This window comes from Condylura cristata, unplaced genomic scaffold (assembly GCF_000260355.1).
Source record: "Condylura cristata isolate star-nosed mole 26May11 unplaced genomic scaffold, ConCri1.0 scaffold00009, whole genome shotgun sequence".
Classification (NCBI taxonomy): domain Eukaryota; kingdom Metazoa; phylum Chordata; class Mammalia; order Eulipotyphla; family Talpidae; genus Condylura; species Condylura cristata.
The window spans coordinates 35258006-35270613 of NW_004567110.1; positions in this window are offsets into that span (position 1 = coordinate 35258006).

Consider the following 12608-nt stretch of genomic DNA (forward strand, 5'->3'; position numbering starts at 1 on the left):
AGATCGACGAAGTACACTGATGAGGGGAGCAGCGGGCAGGTCAGGAGAGGTCTGCCACGCCATGTGGTCACCTCCGGGGCAGGTGGAAATCGAACTCATAGGGAAGTGGCTTTAGCTCCTCAGTGCTGTGCTTTCACCCGCTGTGCCACCAAGGAGGGCCTCCCCTCATTTTTTAATAAACAAATATATTTTCCCTGTTCACTCAATAACTTGTGCTCACCAGTTAACCACACCATACGTGACTCATGAAGATAACCATTACATCAAATGAGCAGTTTGTAATCCTGATGCTTTTTTCTAACATAATCTTATAGCCATTTAGTTTTGACATTTTAGAGACTTGAACTTCAATACACTGTACTATTCAAAGTTGCCTGAGGATATATGCTGAGCTATGCTTTCCCCAATGATTCAAGGAAGAACATTATTCTTCCTTCTTTATTGCCCTAGTCTTCCACTCTACACTTCCACAAATCACAATAATTTGTACCACACAGTACAATATCTGCCCGAGGTATCCTATGGCAACTTCCAAAGTGGCCTGTAGTATTATATAAATCATTGTCCTATTTTTGGTATAAAATGTTATTTGGGTAAATATCCATTGTTGTGCATTTTTTCTCCAGAGAATTATTAGTCATATTATTTCCTTCCTTTTCAGAAGGAAAACTTGTTACCAGTTTTCCAGGTTTTTTCCTTTGTTTGATGTCTGCTGGTGTTTAAAATCACATTTTAGTGCTGGTAGACACATTGTCTTTGAACAAAAACAAAATTTGCACATTAGGAAACTGTCCATTTGAATATTTTTATTAGTCCTTATGTTTTACATGATATCTGCAAAAAACATACAACAGATTTATAGGCAGTGACAAATGACTAAATTGAAACAAATCCTGATTTTAATAAGTCAAATATATGAGAGGGACATCTATCAAGCACATCTCACTGAGACACGTATCTGGATCACACCAATTTTGTTGCTTTATCGATTTTCTGTGATACATCAAATTGTCCTTCAAAATTGTGCACGATTCACTTTTTTGATGGCTTAGATCTAAAAAGAAAAAATCTTAGCTGTTTTTCAGAATTTGAACTGCTGCTTCCTCTATTAACTGTGTCAGTCAGTTTGATGAGACAATCAGAAACATGATGAGATTATTTGGAAGTAAAGGATGTTTTGTAGGGATTTGTGTTTACACAGTGACACAATTCAAATCCACCTCAACTCCTTGTTCATCATTTAACTTTTTGCCTCTAAGGAGTTTCCCTAAAAATATTGAGACTTGACTAGATAAATACTCAAGATATACTCAAGAGAAAAGAACAACAATATAGTCTAACATGGTATTTACATACCAACCACAAAACAGGTCTTCCAAGCTTCATAAAAATGTTATAAAAGAAAAGTGATCCTATCAAAAATTAAGTGACAGATAATACAATGACAAAATCTAAGAACTCTGTGAAATTTCAACATGTTAGGATTGATGAGAATGGTGAGGATTAATGATGACCTATTTTGGGTTGAACTTTATCTCCCAAAATTGATATGCTAAAGTTCTATAAAGTTCTAATTACCAGCACTTCAAATGTGATGTTTCTTGTAAAAAACAAAAAAAATACTTATGGAGGGACCAAGTTAAAATGAGGTCATTTACATGGACTCTACTCAAATTTTAATAGTGTCCTTAAAAAGGAAGGAATTTTGATTATTCATGAGGTATTGATGTGAAAAAAAACATAAAGGGAAAAGACAGCATTGTGATTCGAAAACTGTTCAAAAATGCAAAGGATTGTCAAAAACTCCAGTGGCTAGGAGGGGCAAGTAAGTATTCTCCCTCTGAGCAGAGAAAACCATCTTACTGACACCTCAATTTCAGATTGTGGCTTCTAGAACTGTGAGATAATACATTTTTATTGTTTTAAGACATTCAGTTTCTGGTATATTGCTACAGGAAGCGAATACACTATTGAAGCTTCATTATGTAGCATAATTCACCACTTTACAATGTATTTTTCATTCTATGACACCCTCTTTAGGTCAGTTTGTAAACTGCACTTTTATAAACATAAGCCTTGCAAATTCCTTGGCTGTCTTATATGTATGTGTTCTGGTAACCTTTGTTCATCAGTTCTACCGACTCTCACTTTTTTTTTTAATCCCCAAGTTAACTGCCACTCTCCAGCTAGCCCCTTTACAAACAGTTCAATTGTGAATTCACTCTCCCAGCTTTGTCCCTATTCTCCCACTTCAAGAGAACACAACATAGTGTCATCTGTGCACATGGGACACCACCCACTCTTGCTGCCCCCCCACCATGCCACAGCTAGATTAAAAAAAAAAAAAAAAGTAAAATAAGAAGATAGCAAGACCAGAAAAAAATTTTACTATAACCAAACTTGCACTTTTTTAAGCACAAAAAAGAATCTTTTTATATCATTTAGTGAGATACTTGTAAAATATAAATAATATATAAATAAAACAGAAATTGCTAAACTAGATTGGTAGGGATGGTGGCTTGTTGCTTTAGGATTATCATTAAGAATTTCAATTATTATACTATACTACCATAATAGTGCTTTACAAACTATTAAGCAATGCAATATTATCAGAATCTATTAAATGGACTTTAATTCTTTAATTTGGGAGAAATTTTTTATTTTGACTCTTTTTTGTCACTGACTTCTATGATCTGTAAATGTGAAAATATCTCACCTTTCAATTTACTCTTTCTAATCAGCATTGTGCAAGAATGCCAGTTCAACTGGCTTATTAAAATAGTATTATGAACATGGAGACAAATTGCCAGAGTCCTGTTTCATGGATGACTTTTTGCCCCAGCAATATAGGTTTAGTGTTTAGAGGCTGTCTCTATCAAGGGCAGCCCCTTGCAAAGGCAGCTCATGTCCAAGGATTGATATATATATATATCACACTGACCCTCATGTAAAGTGTCTCCCTCCTTTTCTGGTTGTGTATGTGTGTGTGTGTGTGTATAGTGTGTGTATGTGCACATATCTCCAGACAGAGATAAACGTGTACATCTATGTGTGAGAGAGATTAAGAATCTGTCTGTATGTGTGACAGAGATTATATAGATCATCATTTCAAGTGATTGGATGGCTGTCTGAGTAAGTTTGCCTAACCAGCCTAAAATCTCACCAAAATTCTTGCTGCATTTCATCACACTTGATGGAGTCTCTCTTTCAAAGTACTGCTATTGTGTTTTCTGAACTTACCAGTATTTCTAGAATTTTTAAAGCTTTCTCAAAGTCTTACTGATGTTATTTAATTTTTGTTGTAGTGATTTTCATTCTAATTTATATAAATATATTTTTCTCTGCATAAATAAGAGTTCTTTTATATTTCTGATTCAACTAGAAAGTTGTTTAAAAGGATCTTCATTACAAATGAACTGCTGTATCAGGTGCTACTTGCAAATTCAACTAATTTAGATAATGTTATATTTTCTCAACCAGAATTATGCAATTTATCTTAAATTCGAGCATACTTCTTTCCTGGGCAATTAAAATAAGATGTGTACTAAAAATGTGCTGCTTTCCTGGTGCCTTCACAATAAAGTAGAAGAAGAGACTTTGCACTTGCCACTATTATTCTATTGCAATGCACACGTTTAAATAACTTGGACCAATTGACTTTCAATTGCTAATAAAAGATTACTTGCTTTTAAAAGTTCTATATACAATTACATATAATTAGGTATTAGTTTCTTGAGCACAATTATGATGATGGTCATAAAGTACTTTGAAAGAGCTACATGGCAAGGAGAAAATGAGTGGGGTTATCAGTCATTGTCAGCAATGCATTAATGGTATGTGAATCATTTAAAACACTTAAAAAAGATTCTCAGTGTTATACTCACTGATTTCACATTAAATTATACTTATTGGACTGAAATCAAGCTTAAAACATGTTTTGAGCCCCAAATTTAGAATGTCATATCTATTTTTAAGTCTTAAAAGCAGGTGCTCTGGGGGGGGAAATATCATAAAGATTCTTCAGAGGAAAAAAAAAAATACTCCAGTGCAGTCTTGACTAAACACTGAAAAAGACTGTCAAGCTGAACAGTTGACTGATGATGACCCTAGCTGAGATGTCTGTTCTTAGCTATATTTTCAAAAGCATCAAAGTCATTCTGCAGTCTCCTGGTAAATTGTCAAATCTGTCTGGAATTGCTGTTAAGATCCAGTCATATCATATCTATTCATAAAAAGTTAAAAAACAAAAAACTACCAATAAACTTTGGCCCTGGATTTTGAGTTTTCATCAAAGCGAAGTTGCTGTATATATTTTTTTTTTCTTAAGACAACTAACCCTTTAAGTGATTACCTAAATTACACTCCCAAAAATAAAAGCAAATTTCAAAATGAGTTGAAAGCATTGGCTCAAGTACCTGAAGCAACTAAGAATTCAACTACCTTATAATTTTAAGTTAAAAAGAGATGATCAGGCCCTCCCTGGTGGCACAGAGGGTTAAAGCACAGCACTGAGAAGCTAAAGCCACTTCCGCATGAGTTCCATTCCTGCCTGCCCCGGAGGTGACCACATGGTACGGTAGACCTCTCCTGACCCACCCACTGCTCCCCTCAGCAGTGTACTTCGTACATCTGCCTGTTCTACTCCCCACTCTGTCTCTGGTGAAGCCTTTCGCCGCCCTTGAGCCTCTGGCCTGTACCCCAGTTCTGTATGAACAAATAAATAAATCTTAAAAAAAAAAAGAGAGAGAGAGATGATCATTTATTTCATAAGGTTAACAGTTTTACAATTACTACTTAATGGCCAATTGATTTAAGATGCATAGCAGTGTTCTTTAGTACTAGAATATCTTGAGAATAAAGATATACCTAAGAAGTACCTAACAATTAAAATGTTATAGATACGGGATAATACTGAGTCTGATAAATCATTCTTTTTTTCTTAGTTTAATTGAAGGAGTATTGTACAGTGACTTAACAGTAATACATCCTAAGAAACGTGTCAACAGGCCATTTCATTGTTGTGTGAATGCCACTAAGCATAATTACACAACCTTAGCCTATTTCACACCTAGGATATAGATGGTTGAGCCAGTGGGAACACTGTTATATATAATGTCTGTCATTGATCAGTCTTTAATCAAATCATGACAGAAATGATTCCTCAAGCAAAGAGAAGAAGAGTTACTGGAAATCCTACCCACTAAATAAAGTAGAGGAACTAAAGAATTTATAAGATTCACAGATTACCAGGGAATGTGGCCCAAACAAGAAAGTTGGCATAATAAAGATTCCAACAAGATAAAAAGAATGATTAATTAGTAGGAGACACCAGCAATAAGAAAGAAACTCAGGGCTCTCCCAGGTGGTGCAACAGGTTAAAGCAACTGCATCATGAAGCTCTTGGAAGCTACTGCAGCATGAGTTCAATCCCCAGCCAGGGAGCTGACCCACATGGTGTGGCAGACCTCTTCTGACCCATCTGCTGCTCCCCTCAGCAGTTTATTTCTCTGCATCTGCTTGTTCTACTCCCCACTCTGTTTCTGGTAAATCCTCTTACCTACCACACCTCTGGCCTGTACCCCAGTTCTGTAAGCATAAACAAAGAAATCTTTAAAAAAAAAAGAAAGAAAGAAAGAAACCCAAGAGTTCTAAAGGAACTTATTACAGCCAAGTCCACACTGATCTCTGTGTACCTGTACTAAGGAAGACATAAATTGACATGATTCCTTATCCTTTGTGCAAAAACAATAGAATATGCCCTATTTAACATTGTTGATAAGTTCTTGGAAATTGTACCATTAAGCAAAACAATGTAATATAAAACAAATTTTTAAACAGGCTAGAAGTTTTATAATATTTTTTGGTCTAAAAATGTAACCAAACTTCTAAATAAAGATCCAAAACATTTGTAATATTAAATAATTTTTATTCATTCCTTTACACATTTTTCAACCATTATTTAAGTTTAGGATCATGCATGCCCTGAGCTTCTGTTGGTCCAAGGTGGGAATCAACCCTGGACAGGACACACCACATACAGTCAGCACTCATATGCACTTCTGCAGTCACTCAATCTGGGACAATAAACATGTTAATGAATATAGGGTTCATTTGTTTTGGATGTGGGAGGAAATTGGAGTACCCAGAAAAAAGCCCACACAGACTTAGGGGGAATGTGGTCTTTTTTTTTCCCTTCATAAATGTTACAACAAAATGACAATGAATGAGATAATGTTATCGGAAGACCTGCTATACTGAAAAGAATTTTATTTTATTATACCACCTATAGCTACTGTTGGAATAAAGATCCAAGAGAGTGACAGTTCTAATTACTTCTGAGTATCAGTTATATCCATTACATTAAGTCTGTGAAGTATCTATTTTTTATTTAGCAGTGCTCGAACATACAATTCTGATCTAGAAAGGCAGAAGAGATTTCTTCCAATTCTACACATTTTCATATAGGAGTGAAAATAGGAAGTGAATTTGTTAAGATGTAAAAGCTATTATTCATGGATGGTTAGGCATGTTCTCAAGGAATCTCATAAGGGAAGTATTTCCCAACCCAATAACTATAAAACTGTTTTCATATGTGATTAACATTGAAAAAAAACACTTATAAGCATTTGAGTTCTCAGATAAATGAGACTGAACAGAAGTTATAATTCTTTCTCATAAATAATCTTGTTTTCTTCTAATATGTGTGGCTTTTTAAACTGCACTCCACAACTTTTTCAAAGAAAAGTGGAAAAATCAAATTACAATTGAGTGATCAAGAAATCATCACTACTTCTTCCTAAATGCACAAGTGTGATATTATCCCCATAATAAATTTTCCTTTTGGTGACCTGATGCTTCATGTCAAAAATTAAGCTGCTGAGATTAAGTGCTAAGAAACACTCTTAAGGAAAATGTGAGAGTGAATTGTCAATTCTCTGATTATGATAAGATTGGGAACAAGGGTAGATCCTTAGGATTAATATTGGGATGGGGCATGGTTGTAAAATTCAGTCAATCAGAACAAATTGACTAACTTTGTTATTGATTAAAGTCAGACATTTACAGACAAAAACACCCAAAGGGCAACAAAGAGAAACCAAAGTCAGATAAGGCATGAAGAAATAATACTGAAATCAAGAGAACAAAATTCACTGCATACCAAAAAACCAGATCTGATACAAAACAGAGCCACAGGAAAATGCAGAATGTTTACTGTTCTCTGAGAGCATAATAGTTCTGAGATGATAGGATAGATTGTTACCTTGATCTCCAAAAGCCTAGACCTAATTGAACTAACCCATTCTTTCTATGGAGGACCACCATGGGACAAGAGAATGATTTCCATCTCTTTCAAAGCAGTTATAGGGCCCTCCTTGGTGGCGCAGTGGGTTAAAGTACAGCACTAAGAAGCTAAAGACACTTCCACATGAGTTCGATTCCCGCCTGCCCTGGAGGAGATCCACATGGCGAGGCAGACCTCTCCTGACCCGTCCGCTGCTCCCCTCAGCAGTGTACTTCTGCTCCCCTCTCTGTCTCTGGTGAATCCTCTCACCCTCCCCACATCTCTGGTCTATACCCTGGTTCCATATGAATAAATAAATAAAACTTTAAAAAAAAAAAAAGCAGTTATAGACTATAGCAGATTTCCTAAAATCTTGGAAAACATGTTTTATTCCTTATGAGTGATTTGTCCAACTGACATGTTCCCAGTTCACAAAACAATATATGGCACATAATATACAATAACTGTTTCTATTTAATTTACCCAGAACTCATCTGAATTAGCTATGTTCTCAAGGACTCAAAATAGTCAATCAACCTTTATTAAATAATAAAGCAATAAAGTTTCACACACAGGTAACAGCTTACCGTTTATGGAGCACTCCCACCAATATTATCCCATTTGCCCTTCACAGCTAATCTGAAGCAAATATCATGTATAATGGATGCCATTCCATTGATGAAAAATAACTGAGACTCAGAAGTTGAGTGATTTGTCCAACTGACTTAGTGTAAGTAGAGAAAGAGATATCAGAAATGAGATTCCCTAGATCCATCATTAAGAAGATAAATGTGGCCCTCCCTGGTGGCGCAGCGGGTTAAAGCACAGCACTGAGAAGCTAAAGCCGCTTCCGCATGAGTTCAATTCCCGCCTGCCCCAGAGGTGACCACATGGCGTGGCAGACCTCTCCCGACCCGCCCGCTGCTCCCCTCAGCAGTGTACTTCGTGGATCTGCCTGTTCTGCTCCCCACTCTGTCTCTGGTAAAGCCTCTCACCGCCCCTGAGTCTCTGGCCTGCACCCCAGTTCTGTATGCACAAAAAAATAAATCTTTAAAAAAAAAATATATAGTATAGTAGTGAAAGTTTCAGCTGTGACAATAGCCTTACAATATTTTCACATAACTTGTATACATTTTGTGCACCTGTTTAAATAGTACTAATAAAGTAGGAACTTATTTTAGCCAATTAAAAACTCCCACATTATAGATAGAAGGCAAAAGGATATGGGTAAAGAAAATGAGTGTGTAATGTACATATAGTTGAAGAATATCAGTAGAGTCACTGTACAAGTTTCACCCAAATGACCTGAATAAGGGGAAAAACAAACATTTAGGAATAATGAGGCATTTTCTGATTGCTTAAGAACATAACTAGTTGGACATTATCAGCATCATAACAGCATAGCAATATCAGTCAATGTTTCTCAATTCCCTCCCTCACACTCAAGGCTGAGTCGAAAGAAATTAACATATTTCATTTTAAACTTCACATACATTGGGTCAGGTTTGTTGGGAATGGAAATGGAAGCCATGCTACATTGGAAACTCAGTGAGCTTAATGGCTGTAAGTGTGGGAAGGGTGCTTCCCCACATAAAAGAAGTATAATATACTTAGTGTTCAAATTCAGTTGTTCATAAAAGATAGTTCTATGTTCAGATTAAATAAAGGATTGAGTTTCTATAGAAATATCAGGATTTATTTATGAGGTATTTACATTGCTCTTGTGTAACATGATCAGGGAAACTTCTCAGCTTGAATTCAACTGTGTTAATTAATAAAAGAGAGAGTAAGAATTCTTAAAAACCACAGGTAATTCAAAATGTTGGTGTGTTTTTTAAGGATTCTTGCCTCATACCTACAAGGCAAATTAGAGTATCTGGGATATTTTAAGTAACTCAAGTGTCTACTAAATGATCAATTGAATGATTAATTGATTGAATGTTAAGAAACAGGAATACAATTAATCATTCAACTATTTTGATTTATATTCAATATGTCCCTGCCCATTTTCAGCTGGCTGAATTAAATAGCAGAAAGGATGCAGATGCAAAGTTTCTGAAGAAAAAAAACTCATTCTTCAAGGTAGAATTATTAATCTTCAAAAATTTTTCTGTAAGGATTGTTTTATAGATTAGTCAGATATTTTTGGAGACATTAAATAATCAAGGTTTTATTCACTTTTCATAAAACTGACTTATTGACTTATTGATACTATTCATTCTTTACTCATGAATAAGAATCAATAAGTAAAACAACAAATATATTATCAGTAAATAGGGTTCTACACAACAGAAATAAATTCTAGCTTAAAATAAAAGCAGCTGATGGCAGCTCACAGAACTGACTGAAGACTAGAGCGCCACAATGGGAGCTGGAGGAGCAATGTGTTGCAGGCAGCAGAAACAAAAAGAGTTGACATAATAAATTCTACTTCTTTCTATTTCCATTACTACTTCAGCCACTCTCCTATTCCTACATTACTTGTTATGTTTTAAAGCTCTCTTGATGTTCATTTGACCTGATTTAGGTTCATGGGCCCATTACTTAACGGGAAGAAGGAAATCCCTAATCTTTCCACATTCTTTGGGGGGGGTATGACAAGTTTTACTTCCCACCAAGATCACATATGATGCAAGAAAAGCAACTCTACAAGAAAGGAAGGTCCCACTAGAAAGGAAATTGATGTTAGCCAGCCAGAAAAATTATTTTCATGTACACAGTGTTTGTCATGAGATAAAGAATTTCATTTTGTTCTCCTTTGCATTCAGGAACCAGCCCTGAGATGTGTGTCTATAGCAGCATGTTAGTTACACACTGGTACATTGTTTCAGTATATAGCTCAGGTCTGGATTAGTGAAAAATTATATATATAAAGAGTGTGTGACCAGATTGTGCTATATATGCACAAAAGAATATCATTCACCTATTAAAAAAAAAATGACATCTTGTCACTTACAATAGCATGTATGGAACTGGAAGAGATTATTATGCCAAATGAAGTTAGAGAAAGAGAAATACCTTAAGATTTCTTTCATATATAGACTGTAGAGAAACAAAACGAAGGAACTGAGACTGTAGAATGGAGACTAGTGGGGAAGAAGGAAGCAGGGAATGAAGGTTCTATAGCCCCAAAAACTATGGTGGAAGACTCTGGGTGCCTTGGTGATGGGTATAGTATGGAAACATGTATCTGAAAAGATGTGGGCCTATTCCTCTAAATCAGTGTTGCAAAACAATATTATCTCAATAAAAAACAATTTGTTAAATTACAAAAAAAAAACTGTAAAAATAAATTACATCAGAAAAAAAAAAATGAACCAGATATGAGTTCTGTCATTAAGAAACTTAAAATATCTGAACTATTTGTTTTAGAATCACACTATATTATGAAGTCATGAAAAAAAAAATAGACTAATATGTTAGCTTGGACTGTATGTAATTGCTAATATTCATTCTTTAATTTACAAAAATAGCATTCTCACATGGCTTAACCTAAAGCATGAGTTAAACAAAAACAACAAACCATTATACTACCAAATAGAAATAGGCAGCTTATATTCTATTTTATTCCTACTACTGTTCTTACCCAATTTATAATGTTTGCTATAACTGAGTGCTTGTCAGCAGTGACCTTTAAATATGCAAGAATTCGTTTTTATTTCTTTAATCAAAGAGTAAAGAAAGATTTCAATGGTACCGCTAGGCTCAATACAAAATGATCTTTTGACATATCTTATATTGAATAGTATTTAAATGAGTACAATTTAATGGGTGAGACTAAACACAGAGAACAGAAACCAGATTTATTTGGCCAATGGTATTAGGCCAAGAGAAAATTTTTCTGACTGCTATCTAAGTAAATTGAATTGAAGGCAATTATCATGGAAAATAATTATGCTAGATGCTCAATTTAAAGTAGTAATTCACAGTAATAAGCAGGAAATCAAGAAAAAAATAGTAGAAAAAATAAGAATCTAAAATCAGGCATCAAGAATCAGCAACCTTCTAAAATATATGCCAAAACTCAAGCCCTACACTTCTTTGGGAATGTGGGGAAGGTGGTCACCATGCCAACATATTGAAACAATGTTTCCATGCCAACTCAAATGATGAGTAGTAAAAGGGTGTTATTTTTCCAATTTTCTCCTTGAGATAGCTACTGGCAATGAACAGTGAAGTTTATCAAGTGTGGCAAAGTGGTGCTTGACCATACTTGTTCTCCCTCCAGCCTTAGTTACTGAGACCAGATCAGTTTGACTCTAAATGAGTTGGAAGTATGTATTTGATGCTGAACAATGCTCTAATGTGACTCAGTGCCAGATTCAGTGAACTACAAAGCACTTGTGTGAATTGAAAGAGTTAAAGCAACTTCCCACCTATCCAATTTCATTCTAAGGAATTTTAAAATATAGAAAGAACTTCTTCCAGAAATGTTTATGCATTTATATATTTGATTATCAGTATTTTAACATGCCAAATTTATTTTTTCAAATTTAAAGGATGAAATTTGATGGCACATGGGTGAAGTGGTGGTGGATTACAATTGAGATGAAAAAATGTTCAAAATGAAGAATAGTGTAATTTATATGTGTGTGTGTTTGTGTGTGTGTGTGTATAAGAATATGTTAACAAAAAATAAATTAATAAAGAATAATATAAAAGAAATTTGGGTCAGTATCAAGAATCCCCAAGACCACATTCACTAAAAAGATCACCAGATTCAGAAAAGCTGCTAAAGCTTACATATATATATTTTATTACAGAAAAATAAAGATACCTACTGAAATTGGAAAAGGGAAAAGTCTTATGAGATAAATTCTAGAAGAAATGAGACAAAATTTACAGATGTCCTTTCTAGGATGTTTAATTCTCCTAGCAACGATGTATGGCAACCAGTGCTGAGTGCAGTCAACCAGGGAAACCTACATAAGCCTTGAAGTCCAGTGTTTTCAGTGGGGGTCAGTAGGCATGCCACACTTGTCTATACTACTGATTCTTCGATGCTAGTAAAAAGTTTTTACTATGTCGTTCATTTTGTTTACATAAACTATCTGGTCAAATTAGTATCTCAAGGTCCAAGGTCTCAGGCATACAAAAGCATTCCCATCAGGCAATTTATTCTAAGGTCTTACAATTCATCTCACAAATGCTGATCAAGGGTTAAATCCTGAATATAAGCTCTTCTAGGGAAGGCTCAGGATTTGAGAAATCCTAGTTTACTGAGTTAACGCTTTCATACACAGCAGACTGGTGGTTGCTCTATAAATTCGATCTCCTTTTCTTATAGGTTAGTAATTTCATCTGGGCACACAGAATAGACCACATT